Raw genomic sequence first — 14,191 nt, 5'->3', positions numbered from 1 at the left:
TGCCCAGAACTGGACACAGTACTCCAGGTGAGGTCTGACCAGAGCAGAATACAGTGGTACTATTACTTCCCTTGATCTAGATGCTTTACTCCTATTGATGCAGCCCAGGATTGCATTGGCTTTTTAGCTGCTGCATCACACTGTTGACTCATGTCAAGTTTGTGGTCTACCAAGACTCCTAGATCCTTTTCACATGTACTGTTCTCAAGCCAGGTGTCTCCCATCCTGTCTTTGTGCCTTTCATTTTTTATTTTATTTTTGCCCAAGTGTAGTACTTTACATTTCTCCTTGTTAAAATTCATCTTGTTTGCTTTGGCCCAGTTGTCTAATCTGTTAAGGTCATTTTGAAGTGTGATCCTGTCCTCTGGGGTATTAGCCACCCCTCCCAATTTGGTGTCATCTGCAAACTTGCTCAGGATGCCCTCAAGCCCATCATCCAAGTCATTGATAAAGATGTGGAATAAGACTGGGCCCAAGACAGAACCCTGTGGCACCCCACTAGTTGCTACTCTCCAGGATGAGGAGGAGCCATTGATGAGCACCCTTTGGGTTCGGTCAGTCAGCCAGTTACAAATCCACTGAATGGTAGCATTGTCTAGCCCGCATTTTACCAGCTTCTTTACAAGAATATCATGGGGCACCTTGATAAAGGCCTTGCTGAAATCAAGATAGGCTACATCCACAGCGTTCCCTTCATCTACCAGGCTTGTAATTCTGTCAAAAAATGAGATCAGATTAGTCTGACATACCGGTAACTTATTTTTCAGAAACCCATGCTGACTTTTAGTGATCACAGCGTTCCTTTCTAGGTGCTCACAGACCGTTTGCTTAATGATCTGCTCTAGAATCTTTCCTGGTATTGATGTCAGGCTGACTGGGCGGTAATTGTTTGGGTCCTCTCTTTTCCCCTTTTTGAAAATAGGGACAACATTTGCCCACCTCCAGTCTGCTGGAACTTCACCTGTTCTCCAGGAATTTTCAAAGATTATATGTTGGTGGCATTTGGAGCCCATTTTCTTCTTACAGAAAATAAATGTGATACAGCATTGGGCTGTTTTTTGTGATATCCCAGCTATCTGTAAATTAAAACTGATGTGAAGCATGAGGGCATACTGGCTTAGCATTCTAAGACACGATAAATGTACCCACAGTCTATCTCACACCCCTTTTCTCTTCAGCCACAATACATTTGCTGACTGCCAGCCATCTGATAAGGCTAGACTAAATGGATGTAATTAAGAAATATCTTTCTTCGGATAGATCGTTCTTCCTTCCCTGCTACATTTGTACTGAGTGCTTAACAACTCCCTGGAAGCTTCAAAGCTAACTTGCCTATTAGATGGTCTTACTGCAAGCTCTTTACTGGACAAGGATCCCAAAGCAGAGTCTCACCTCTAAAAGTCATTTTGGGGGAAAGGAGACATTTCCCCCCTTTCAGGGGAAGTCATAAATCCCTTATACTAGGGAGAGATGCTGTCTGAAAAGGTTTGATATCATGGGCCGTCCCCTGAGTCCGCTAGATGTTATCACAGGAGACCGTTGCCACATGCCAGGCACTCCTGTCTTGCACTGCCTCCCGCAGTTTGGTCAGACTCATGTTCATAGCTTCGAGAACACTGTCCAACTATCTCATGCTCTGTTGTCCCCTCCTCCTAGTGCCCTCAATCTTTCCCAACATCAGGGTATTTCCAGGGAGTCTTCTCTTCTCATGAGGTGGCCAAAGTATTGGAGCCTCAGCTTCACGATCTGCCCTTCCAGTGAGCACTCAGGGCTGATTTCCTTCAGAATGGATAGGTTTGATCACCTTGCAGTCCATGGGACTCTCAAGAGTCTCCTCCAGCACCATAATTCAAAAGCATCAATTCTTCGGCGATCAGCTTTCTTTATGGTCCAGCTCTCACTTCCATACATCACTACTGGGGAAATCATAGCTTTAACTATACGGACCTATGTTGGCAAAGTGATGTCTCTGGTACAGTGACAATAAAGTATTTCTATTTCTATGTGGCAACACACATGAAGATATCGCTTGGAACTCTATTTCAGTCAGGAAGGGAAACGGAGAATGCCCTCCTAAGGGGCAAAAGCCATTCTGAACTGCCCCCTAAGACGCTTGAGTCCTACTGAAGTGAGTGATTTTTCCATGGTTACAGAAACAGACCAGTTAAAACATGGTGTAATACAATATGGACGGACAAATTAATAGGGATTGTTAACCGATTGTGATTCATGTTCATGTGAGTCACTAGGACTCTATTAACAGCATGAAAGGTTTCATAGAGAAGGTATTCTCTTGATTCTTGGTACTTTGGTAGTGCAGAGGTTTCATAGTTTGTCAATAAATTGACTTAGATGTAAATTGTTTCAAGTTCATGCCCTCGTCAGAGTCTCATTTTAAAGACCTTGCTTGTGTGAAGGCCTTTGAAGGTTTGGTGCTGTGCTATAACTAGATTTGAGGAACAGAAATATAACTCCCTAATAAGCCCCATCAGTGTTGGCAGCATCATTAAAAGAGTCAAATCCTTTCTCAAAGAAACAGCCTTTGTTCCAAAGATGCTCCAAAGGAGGTAGAATGTGTATTGTGTAGTCTGGATAATATTCATCACATCACAATATTCACATGTTTAAGCAGCTCATAGAGATCAATGAGATTTCTACTGATAAATGGTAAATCTGCACTGGGAACCAAACATTTGCACTCCTGTTGATTATAAGCATGGGACAGTTTTATTTGAATTGTCATAATGCAAAGCAGTCACACCTTTGCTTATAGTTTGGTTCTGTGGGTTGAACCACAGAGCCTAGGGCTTTGCCAATCAGAAGGTCGGCGGTTCAAATCCCCATGACGGGGTGAGCTCCCATTGCTCGGTCCCAGCTCCTGCCAACCTAGCAATTCGAAAGCACGTGAAAGTGCAAGTAGATAGATAGGTATCGCTAGAGCGGGAAGGTAAATGGCGTTTCCGTGTGCTGCTCTGGTTTCGCCAGAAGCGGCTTTGTCATGCTGGCCACATGACCTGGAAGCTGCACGCCGGCTCCCTCGGCCAATAACACAAGATGAGCACCGCAACCCCAGAGTCGGTCACGACTGGACCTAATGGTCAGGGGTCCCTTGACATTTACTTTATCAGCCACTGGCCACAGCAGTGCCAGGTATTCTAAAGGTATCCCAATATAGCCAGATTTCAGTTACTATAATACATTTTTTTAAAAACAATTATTAAAATACTTTCATATTTCAATCTGATTTGGGGAGTGAGTAGGGCTAATCCACCCCTTGCCACTATAGCAAATAAGGTGGCAGCTTAAGTCGTACCTGGTGACATATAACTAACCAAGAAGGCTAGAGCTCCTTTTGTCCTCTTGGATTTGTTTTTAGCTGTTTGCAGTGCAACCAGTAAGACCCATTGAGTTGAAGGTGATGGACGGAGCAATCCTAAGGACTGGATGGGATATCCTAAGTGCTGCCATTCACACCAGCCAAGGGGGATGGAGGAGGTTGTTTTGTCCTGTTTTGCTGTGCCAACTCCAGCCTGAGGATCAAAAACCACTGGTGCCCCCCCCCAAAAAAAACCCTTCATCTCAAGCATAGTGAGGAACCTTCCTGCCCAGTGTACACATCAGAGGCCTCTACCAGAGGTTGGTGGAGCCTGGCAGAAGGTCACATCTGCCCTGCCCTATCCCACTCCAGTGATCCAAAGAAAAGGGGGGAGCTTGAGTATTGGTGTTTTAAATCATGGGTAGGCAGATCCACCCAATCGCCTTCTAAATCAGGTCCACGGCCTCTCCAGGAATCAGCATGTTTTTACATGAGTAGAATGTGTCCTTTTATTTAAAATGCATCTTTGGGTTATTTGTGGGGCATAGGAATTCGTTCTTTTTTCCCCTTCAAAATATAGTCCAGCCCTCCACAAGGTCTGGGGGACAGTGGACCAGCCCCCTGCTGAAAAAGTTTGCTGACCCCTGTAATTTAAATGAATTTTCATGCACTCAGCTATTTATAAGATCCATTCAGGACATGTAAGCCTACTGAAATGCATAATAAATGTTCGTGGAAACCTTTCCTGATACATGTGATAAGCTAAAAAAAAAGCACTTTATGTTTTCTAGACTTTTTTAATATAAGGGTATAATTTTATATGAATGTATTAAAGTAATTTGGTTATTTTTGCATTTTTGTATGCAAAGACTGACAGTTCCTTTCCTTCCTTCCTTCCTTTCTTTCTTTCTTTCTCTCTCTCTCTCTCTTTCTCTCTTTCTCTCTTTCTCTCTTTCTCTCTCTCTCTCCCACCCTCTGCATCTATTCCCTTCTCCCCTCCTTATGATTCCAAATCAAATTCATTGCAACAGAAAGGAGAGAGAAAGGGTGGGGTTCTTATCTCCTCATCCAAATTTTAAAATAAATAAATAAAACACAGCAGGCCAGATGGGAAATGTTAAAAGGCAATTTACAAAGGAGAGGAAAGAATTAATGTGCTTGGCACTGTATGGAAGTGAAACTCCCGGGGTCCTAGCACAGCTGACAGTGTTTGGCTTCCAAATCCAAGGACCAAAATCATGAGCCCTGTGATTGGCATGTTTCTTGGAAGGCACTTCAACACTGAGACACAGTCTAGCCAGGCGCTTATGAATGAGAACGCTTTCCCACAAAAGATGATGAGAGGCAGCTCATTTAGATGACTCACATTCACACAAAATTACTTAGAAAATTGAACAAGTCACATTAAACTATTGTTTGCACAGCTAAGATTTCTCTAACATCCTTTCTTATCTGCTAGCCTATGTGCACTGCAGTTATCTATACTCCGGGAGACAGACTGGGCGAGAATAAGCAAACAGTCATTAATAAAATAGCTTAGAGCCACTTTAGATTCAAGACACGCTGGCATTATGAAGTACTGGTGTGCAACTACAGGACATGCCTTTTTGGCACAGAATTGGAATAGAAGTTTATTTGCCATGCAGACGGGCAATAACAACAAACTCTTAATCGGTCCTCTTATCTCACAATCCATGGATCCTGTGCCCTGCCATCCATTCACAGCTCTGACAACTTCACTGATCAACTTGCCCATATTTACACATTGGTATGGTAAACACATTGCATTGTCTAAGTATTCAAGTGCTCTATAGAGCAGGACTGTGGATTCTATAACATCCTTCCTCACATATTTCCTTCTACTGTTTCCAAGCTGAACTTTTCCAAAGCCAACCCTTTACATAATATGGGAAACAGTTATATACCGGTATCTACACCATAGAGGAAGCTGTCCTTCCAGGCTTAGCTAGGTCACTTCCTCTCATCTTGGGAAGAAGCATTACTAAACTATTTGTTCTCTCATCTTCCACCATTTGAACCCTACTGGTAAGGAAGTCTAAGCTGGATGCTCCAAGCTTAGACCTCATGGATTAAGCAAGCCATCTTTATGTTTCTATACAAATAATTTAGAAGCATTTACCATTTTGGAACCTAAGTTATACTGCCTGTCTTTTCTTGCTGCTGTATGGAAAAGCATGTGAATCCGGCCTTTGAAGAGTTTGTAAGTACTGTAAACCAAACATGTAGTCTCTCTCTATGCTAAGGGAAGTGGAGAACTTAGAAGCGACTTAGAAGGGGATATTTTAAAAGTCTAACAGCCTGTATTTCCAAACTTTGCTGCATATTTTGTGATTTTAAATCTTTGCTGGGGCTCTCTCACCAAAGATCTAGGCATCAAATGAATTCTCCTTTTTATTATACCATATTTCACCATGACAAGGTGATGATCCAGCATAGTGTGTGCATGCTCAGAGGATGACCTCCAAACCATCCTAAATATATTTGCGGAAGCTTACGAAAAAGCTTGCCCTATCACTCAACATCCAAAAAACCAAAGTGCTGCACCAACAAGTACAAAATAACCCCTCTGCAGCACCGCAAATCCAACTCAGTGGTGTAATGTTGGAAAATGCCAATCACTTCTCATACCTAGGCAGTTATCTTTCCACAAGGGCCAACATTGATGCTGAAATCTAGCATCGACTGAGCTCTGTGAGTGCGGCTTTCTCCCGATTGAAGTGCAGAGTGTTTGAGGACCGGGACATTCGCAGGGAAACCAAAATGCTTGTTTACAAAGCTATTGTACTTCCAACCTTACTATATGCTTGTGAAACATGGACCACTTATAATAATAATGTCTAATGTGCACATACACACCTATTCTGCAGGCAGCTTAGTGCTTGTCACTCTGGTTTCTGCTGCTCAGCCCCTCCTCTTCATTACCTCAGCCTAGAGCAGTAACCAAGATTGTGACTTGGAAGAGAAGACACAAGACGTCTGGGTAACCCTGTGACCTTGAAATTCCAGCTATAAAGGACCCAAATACTTAGCTACTGATCAAGCACTCTGGACCTCTAGAACCCCCTAAGTCACTCACACACAACACAAACTAGAACTATCACATTCTCTATCAAAAGTTCCATGGTCACTCATGCACTCATGCTAGAGTTTCCACTGAATCCATCTGGAAATCATCAAACATCACGCTCCAGGACAGGACACTCTCCTTTTAAAGATCTCCTCTCTTCAAAGAAGGGACAGACCTTAAGAGAGGTAGCAGGACCATTAGAGAGAAAGGCCCTGGAACTCGGGGAAGGTTGTCTCCTGCCTGGGAACTATATTAAGTGCTGCAGATGAGGATTTCATTATCTGTTTCATGGCTATTCTTCATGGCTAGTCTCATGCTGAACACTATGCCAGTGGCTGACCCACTAAGTACTGGATGCCTCCCTCACTGCTACCCCTTAGTGAAGATTCTACATCAGGCATCCCCAAACTGCGGCCCTCCAGATGTTTTGGCCTACAACTCCCATGATCCCTAGCTAACAGGACCAGTGGTCAGGGATGATGGGAATTGTAGTCCAAAACATCTGGAGGGCCGAAGTTTGGGGATGCCTGTTCTACATGCTCTCAAGTGCTCCACATGCATTCAGCTGCCACTAATACCGATATTGTTCTTGTATTCCAGACTGCTGCAGTCCCCTGCATATTCTAAAGGTACCCACTTTCATGGCCCAGATACCAAGTCATTTCCCACATTCCATGCAACACAAGCCCTGCTCAGGCATTTGTTAGCTCTGGGTACCAAATGTGTGAATCTGCTCCCAAGGATATGCTGTTAGCATAAAACACTTGTTTTATGTTTAACGGTGTTCCGTTGTGCCAGAAGCGGTTTAGTCATGCTGGCCACATGACCCAGAAAAGTATCTGTGGACAAACGCCAGCTCCCTCAGCCTGAAAGTGAGGGGAGCGCCGCAACCCCAGAGCATAGCTGCCAAGTCTCCCGTATTCCCCAGGAAAACCCCGTTTTTCCAGCTGTTCCCAGCTGAAAAAACAGTTTTTTTGTTTTTTCCCGGTTTATTTTGGCGCGGCGGCCATTTTGGAACTGGGTGGAGCATGCTCAGAAGCGACTTTTGATGTTGCTCTGCCCAGTTCCAAAATGGCGGCAGCGCTACTTCCGGTCTGCTACTTCCGGTCCGATCCCTTATTTCTCCAACAGGAACTTGGCAGGTCTGCCCCAGAGTCGCCTTTGACTGGACTTAACTGCCCAGGGGTCCTTTACTTTTACCTTTAAAACACCTGCTGATCACACCCCGGGGCAATGTGTGATTGGCACCAGTCTGACATATACAGCAATCCCTCATAGGGATGTGAACTCTGGTCAACCAGACTTTGCACCCCTATGGAAGGATTGTATGTACAGTACATGCAACCATATATGCATAGAGCCCTTAATGCTGATGGTGTGTTGGCTGGAAGCAAGGTTGGTGCACATGTTGGCAACTGGGGGTGGGTCTAGTCATGCATATTCTCAGTGGCCCTCTCACATATTCTGTACCCAGGTGAATAACATGCATGAACAAGGCTAGAGTGGGGCCTGGGACTGGGTTCAGCTGGCAAGCAGCAACATGGCCTTTGCACTTTCCTGTGAACTCAGTCCAATTAGGATGTGGGCAGTGCCACCCTCAGCTTGTATAGTAGACAGTATTTTTAGACTTTCAGACTGGATTGTCAACTGTCCAGAAAAAAACCTCACCTGCTTATCTTGTCTTGAAACTCTACCTTGATCTGCAGAAGTCAGCAGGTAAAGCTTTCCATAGCACAGAGATCAACATGATCCCTTGCTAAAGTTTCCACAATAAGTGGCAGTTAAAACAGCACAGTTATGGAGGCTGGCTGAAAATCTGGCAGAAGGGAGCACAAGTGTATTATCTCCCACCTACATGAGGTCATCAGAGATTCAGAGACACACGAGGAAGGAGAAGACTTTTCAGTGGCTGAGTAGAAGCATGTGACCAAATGTACACATTCCCCCAGATCAGCACTGGGTACTTGTCCATTGCTGATTGAACCCATTGACCCTTAGTAGGTCTATAGATAGTGTGCATGCAATACCCCCTAGCTCTTTAATTTCAGGGACAGTTGGGGAAGAAGTTGGGGTTGTTTTGACACCCTACTCATTTGCAGATGGTGACAGCAGTCACGAAATTAAAAGACGCCTGCTTCTTGGGAGAAAAGCAATGACAAACCTAGACAGCATCTTAAAAAGCAGAGACATCACCTTGCCGACAAAGGTCCGTATAGTTAAAGCTATGGTTTTCCCAGTAGTGATGTATGGAAGTGAGAGCTGGACCATAAAGAAGGCTGATCGCCGAAGAATTGCTGCTTTTGAATTGTGGTGCTGGAGGAGACTCTTGAGAGTCCCATGGACTGCAAGAAGATCAAACCTATCCATTCTTAAGGAAATCAGCCCTGAGTGCTCCCTGGAAGGACAGATCGTGAAGCTGAGGCTCCAATACTTTGGCCACCTCATGAGAAGAGAAGAATCCTTGGAAAAGACCCTGATGTTGGGAAAGATTGAGGGCACTAGGAGAAGGGGACGTCAGAGGACAAGATGGTTGGACAGTGTTCTCGAAGCTACGAACATGAGTTTAACCAAACTGCGGGAGGCAGTGGAAGACAGGAGTGCCTGGAGTGCTATGGTCCATGGGGTCACGAAGAGTCGGACACGACTAAACGACTAAACAACAACAACAACACTCATTTGCTACCTGGACAAGAGCTCTACTCCAGCATTTTCTCAGTTGCCCACCGCATGGCTTAACCAATCTCAGAAACAATGCATATATGCCTAGATTCGTGTTGCCTAGGGAAGTCTGAAGTATAAGCTTAGAAATTAAAGGGAAGTTGTTTTTACATATTAGCATATTATTACTCAGACTCCAGGACCTCTGTATTTTGAAGCCAAAAAGGATTTTATTTTTGAATACATTCTTGTGGAAACCATTGCTGATCGTGCAACTTTTAGTTATATACTTCACAAGAGAAAATGTCAAGAGATGGCCTTGTGTCCTTCTGGAGAGAAATATATACCAGTGCTTCAATTTTCTGAAATTTTTTGCTTCTGTGCATGGCTGCTATTATTGCATCTAAACATTTTGCCTAAGCAGAAGAAAATCTAGGGCACCTTTCACAAGATCAGTTTTCTTTCACAGGAGAGCACGAGGGAGCACTGGAGACGTATGGTGACTTTATAAAACTTTAATTAATTTACAAATGTGTGCATCAAGCAGGTATTATGGGGTGAACAGCAAGCATATGCAACTTTAGTCTCACAGCCACATCTGATTATGCTCCATTCTCCAGACATAACTGGCTGAGAGCAAACGAGTCTTTGAGCGTCTATTTTGCAAGCAAAACAATTGCTTGTGGGTGCCTTTCAGCAAATTCAAGGTCAATTGTATTCATAAGCAGTAGAAAGACACTGATAGATTTACCCATTCAGGCTGCACTCCTGTTTCCACAGTTTTCAAAGTAAACCCCACTGAACTCATTATGACTTCTGAGTAAGAATGAAAGGATCTGTCCATTTTGGTTCTCTCAGTTTCTCATTTTTTCTAATCTTAAATTCAGTTTTCCAAATCTTACAGCAATTAGCAATTTTTTTTAAAAAGAACTCATGAAAATTCACCAGCATTTTAGTGTGAATTTTTCCTACTCGACACATTTTTATGTGCTGTTTTCACTAACGGACACGTTTTTGCAGTTTCCCTATTTTTATGTGTTATTTTCACCAAAGCCTTCCTTTTTATGCACAGTCGTCGCTAATACTGTACTGTATATGAATTTTGGTTCGTGAACTACAAAATTTGGATAAGTGTGACTTTTTCAACCGATAGCTGTGTTTTGATTCACATCTTGTTTTGGAAAATATGAATGATATAGTTTCTACTTCAGATGAGGGTATCCCTACTTAGAAGTAGGGATAATTTCTTCATTATCCCTACTTCTAAGTAGGCTCGTATAGGATTTTCCCATTAATAAACCTGTCTTGCTGATACCCCTGAAGGAAAGACACCCAAATGAAAGCTCTACAAATCACACACCTACACTGCCTTTTAATGAAGGCAAGGTTTGGGATGAGCAGACTTCCCCTATTCTGTCCTTTTATTGCTCTCTGCTGTCATCCTTCCTCCAGCATTCTGATTTAAGTCAGGGAATGCCGAAAATTAATTCCAGAACTGGAGCACAGGCCATTTATGGCAGTTTTCAGTCCCTTCTTTTCCTCTTTACCTCTCTATGGGATGGGGGGGGGGGGTGTAGAGAATCTATAAATGAAATTGAATCCGATTGCATCAAGATTTTTTGGCTGCAGCTTTTTTTTCCGGTTCACACAAGTTCACACATACATGTCAGTCTGGCACCACACAAAAAAGAATCCTGTCATAGTCATTTGTAGATGGCTTGCAGACAAGTGAGGCAGCATATGCAGACCAATCTTGTGCTTCCGATAATCCACCACTCTGAAGGGTGCTCTGATATCCCGTACTTGAGCTTGGCGGTCAGAAAATAGCAAGTCTTTGTGAACTGAGTCCCAAACCTGCCAAAGTCCAGTGGTGTCCACTGCCAGGCAGTCTTTCCTGATAGCAGCACTCCCCTTCTTTTCTGAAATTTACCCATGCAATGAAGGGGAACTAGCAGCAAAGAAGACTGGTATGCAGGGACAGGTTAATGTAATACCTGAATGCTCTACAGGAGAGTCCATTGCTGCCAGGGAGCTTGGGAAGCTCTGTCCCCAATGCCATTCAGCTTACTCAAGGTCCATGGTAGCAATGGACACACCACAGCAGCATCTAGGCCTTAAAGATAAGGTGCTCCCTGTTCCTTCCACACCAGCCTTCCTTGCCACTGGGTGCCCCACCTCCTCGCAGTAAGTTCTAGAACACAAAGGGAGGGCTGAGGGTGTTCTGGGAAATTTGCATTTGCCACATACTTCATCCTCAATCTTCCATTTTCTTTTTTATTTCCTGGAAGGGGGGAACTAGCAGCCACAAGCAGCAAGGGCAAATCTGGGGACCTGTATGTTTTGCATTATGAGGCAAATAGCAGCTGGGTGGGTGGGTTCAAATTTAATCAGGAAATTATTGGCAAAGGGGAAGGATTAATCACACCTAAAGGTAAAGGTAACCCTGACCATTAGGTCCAGTCGCGGACGACTCAGGCATTGCGGCACTCATCTCGCTCTATAGGCCAAGGGAGCCGGCATTTGTCCGCAGACAGCTTCTGGGTCATGTGGCAGCGCATGGAAACGCCATTTACCTTCCCACCAGAGAGGTACCTATTTATCTACTTGCACTTTGACATGCTTTCGAACTGCTAGGTGGGCAGGAGCTAGGACCGAGCAATGGGAGCTCACCCCATTGCGGGGATTCGAACTGCCGACCTTCCGATCGGCAAGACCTAGGCTCAGGGGTTTAGACCACAGCGCCACCCGCGTCCCTAATCCCTAATTGCACCTAATCTACCTCAAAACAATGGAGAAAAAAATAGGTTGAGTTGGGGGTTTATTATTACCATCTCTCTAATTCTGGCAGTGTAAAGGTTTTAATGTCAGGCAGTGATAATGAAATAACAACCGGTTTCATACACAACATCTTACTTTCCCCGGTTACTACTATATCAAATCTTCTCTGGTGTATTTGATTAAAACACCTTTTTGAAGGTCGACTTTGAAGATTTGAAGAGATTTCCCTTCGTTGCCTCTTTCAAAGGTTAATTACCTTCATTGTTACATGTGGGCCTTTCTTCCATTTTTAATGTGCTTGGTATTAGATTCAATTAGGGCTGAACTGAACGTTCTCCAGCAAACATTTTTTGGTATGAAAAGGGGCTTTCAGGGGCTCTGCAGTGTTTCCTGAAAGAATGTCCAAAGTTACCCTTTTCACCTCAATTTGCTGCTCTTCCCAGCCTCCATCAGCTGCAGCTACAGCACCTTCAAGACTGAGGGATACCTTTCAATCATGCTAGCCAGTGCGAGAGACAGTGTGGTGAAGAGTGGGGGAATAGGACCTGGGGGACCAGAATGCAAAGACCACTTGGCCATAAAGGCTCACTGGATGACCTGGGGGGGCAGAGGCCAGGCACCCACAGAAAAAACTGTGTGGGTTCCCAGGCCCCAGGGGCCCCCTGGAGATGGCGCCAGTGCACCTGTGCTTCCCATTTTTACCCACCTGACACTGTTACAGGACCTAATGATGTAAAAAAATTACAATGTTGAAAAACTAGTGGGGCGACATTTCAACCTCAGTGATATGACTTCTAGATTGAAGCAACACAATGGATTGGGTGGCCTTTTGAAGGTTTTGGTGGCCCTTCATGAACTTCACAGAGGAACAGAACTGCAAGCAGAGCCTCCCTTGCAGATCTTGAGACCTGGGCTGGTATATGTGGGAGGAGGCACACCTTCAGATAGCGGAGGCCTAAACTTAACAAAGTCATCAAATTCTGTTTAAGAAGCTTTTTCACTGCGAAGGGAAGTTTCACTTCCATTTATTTTATTCATTCTGGGGACTTCTTTGGTGTCTCTGTTTCCCTTGATATATATTTTAAGACCATGGCTGCCAAATCTTTGCTCCTCCTTTCAGCTGATTTGCCATTTCCATATATACAGAGGGCAAATAAAACTTCTTACTCTTATTTTGTACTTGCCTACTCAGAGGTCTGCTGGTGAGGCACATCTTTAGTCTCATAAGCATCTCATAGACGGTGTTGCCCAGTATGCAGCGCCGTCTCAACCATGTCGGGCGCCCTGGTGCCGTGGTGCGGAGATCGCTCCAGCGCCCCCGCTCCGCCCCGTTTCTTGTCGTGGTTGGTGGGCGGGCGCAGGGCGCAGCACGGCTTCCGCGCGGCTCCGCTGCGCGACAGCCCCCTGCCGGACCGGCGCCCTGGCACCCCGCGCCACCCAGCCTACCCCTAAAGCCGACCCTGCCAGTATGTCCAGGATGCAGCCTTACATTCATCTATGTTTAAGCATGTGATCCCCTGTTGCAAAGGTAATCTACTACTGTGATCAGCAATTATTTTTGAAATCCTCTTTCAGATTCTTGAACGAGGATATTAAGTCTTGGGTCTGGAACAGAAAGAACATCATTTTATTATAATTTAATTTTGTCATATACTGGTTGATATTGTACAATCTTTAATTCGTGTCTCATTGGCAATGCATTTTTCAGGCTGTCCTAGGTCAACTGACTACAGTGGAACCTCGGTTTACGCCTACCTCCGCTTATGAAAACCTCCGTTTGTGAACGCTGTGGACCCGGAAGTGTTTACATCTGGGTTCCGCGGCGTCGGATGTGCAGACGCGATCTGCGCAGCATGCGCGTGCGCAGAAGCACTCTATCGACACTTCACGCATGCGCAGAACTCTGCCTTTGGTGAGCGAATGCCTCGGCGAGCGAACACCTCCGCGGAATGGATTGCGTTCGCAAACCGAGGTACCACTGTACATAATATCAGCTGAGTTGCTTTCATCAGTAACCAGATTTGTAATCACAGCAAAGATTGAATTAATTTTGTTTGATGAGACCCATTTTCCACAGAGGAAGGTTGACTTGTTATTAATGGCAGTATATGCTTTAAATGCTTCCTGACTGAATCCATCATTAGCTTTTCCACCATCCCCCCCCCAAAAAAAATCAATATCAGACTAAACCTTTTATAATTACTTGGGTCGTCCAGTCTATCCCTTTCCTACGTGGCACAAGAAATGACCTCTGCCTTTACTGCAAATTTCCCAGCTATTAGATAGCCTATTTGCATTATTCATATGTACGTGAGTTCGTGTGGCCCAATAAAGTTTTAATAGCCACGTAC

This window comes from Zootoca vivipara, chromosome 4 (genome assembly GCF_965207765.1).
Source record: "Zootoca vivipara chromosome 4, rZooViv2.hap1.1, whole genome shotgun sequence".
NCBI lineage: Eukaryota > Metazoa > Chordata > Lepidosauria > Squamata > Lacertidae > Zootoca > Zootoca vivipara.
Note: the sequence above shows the minus strand (reverse complement) of the source record.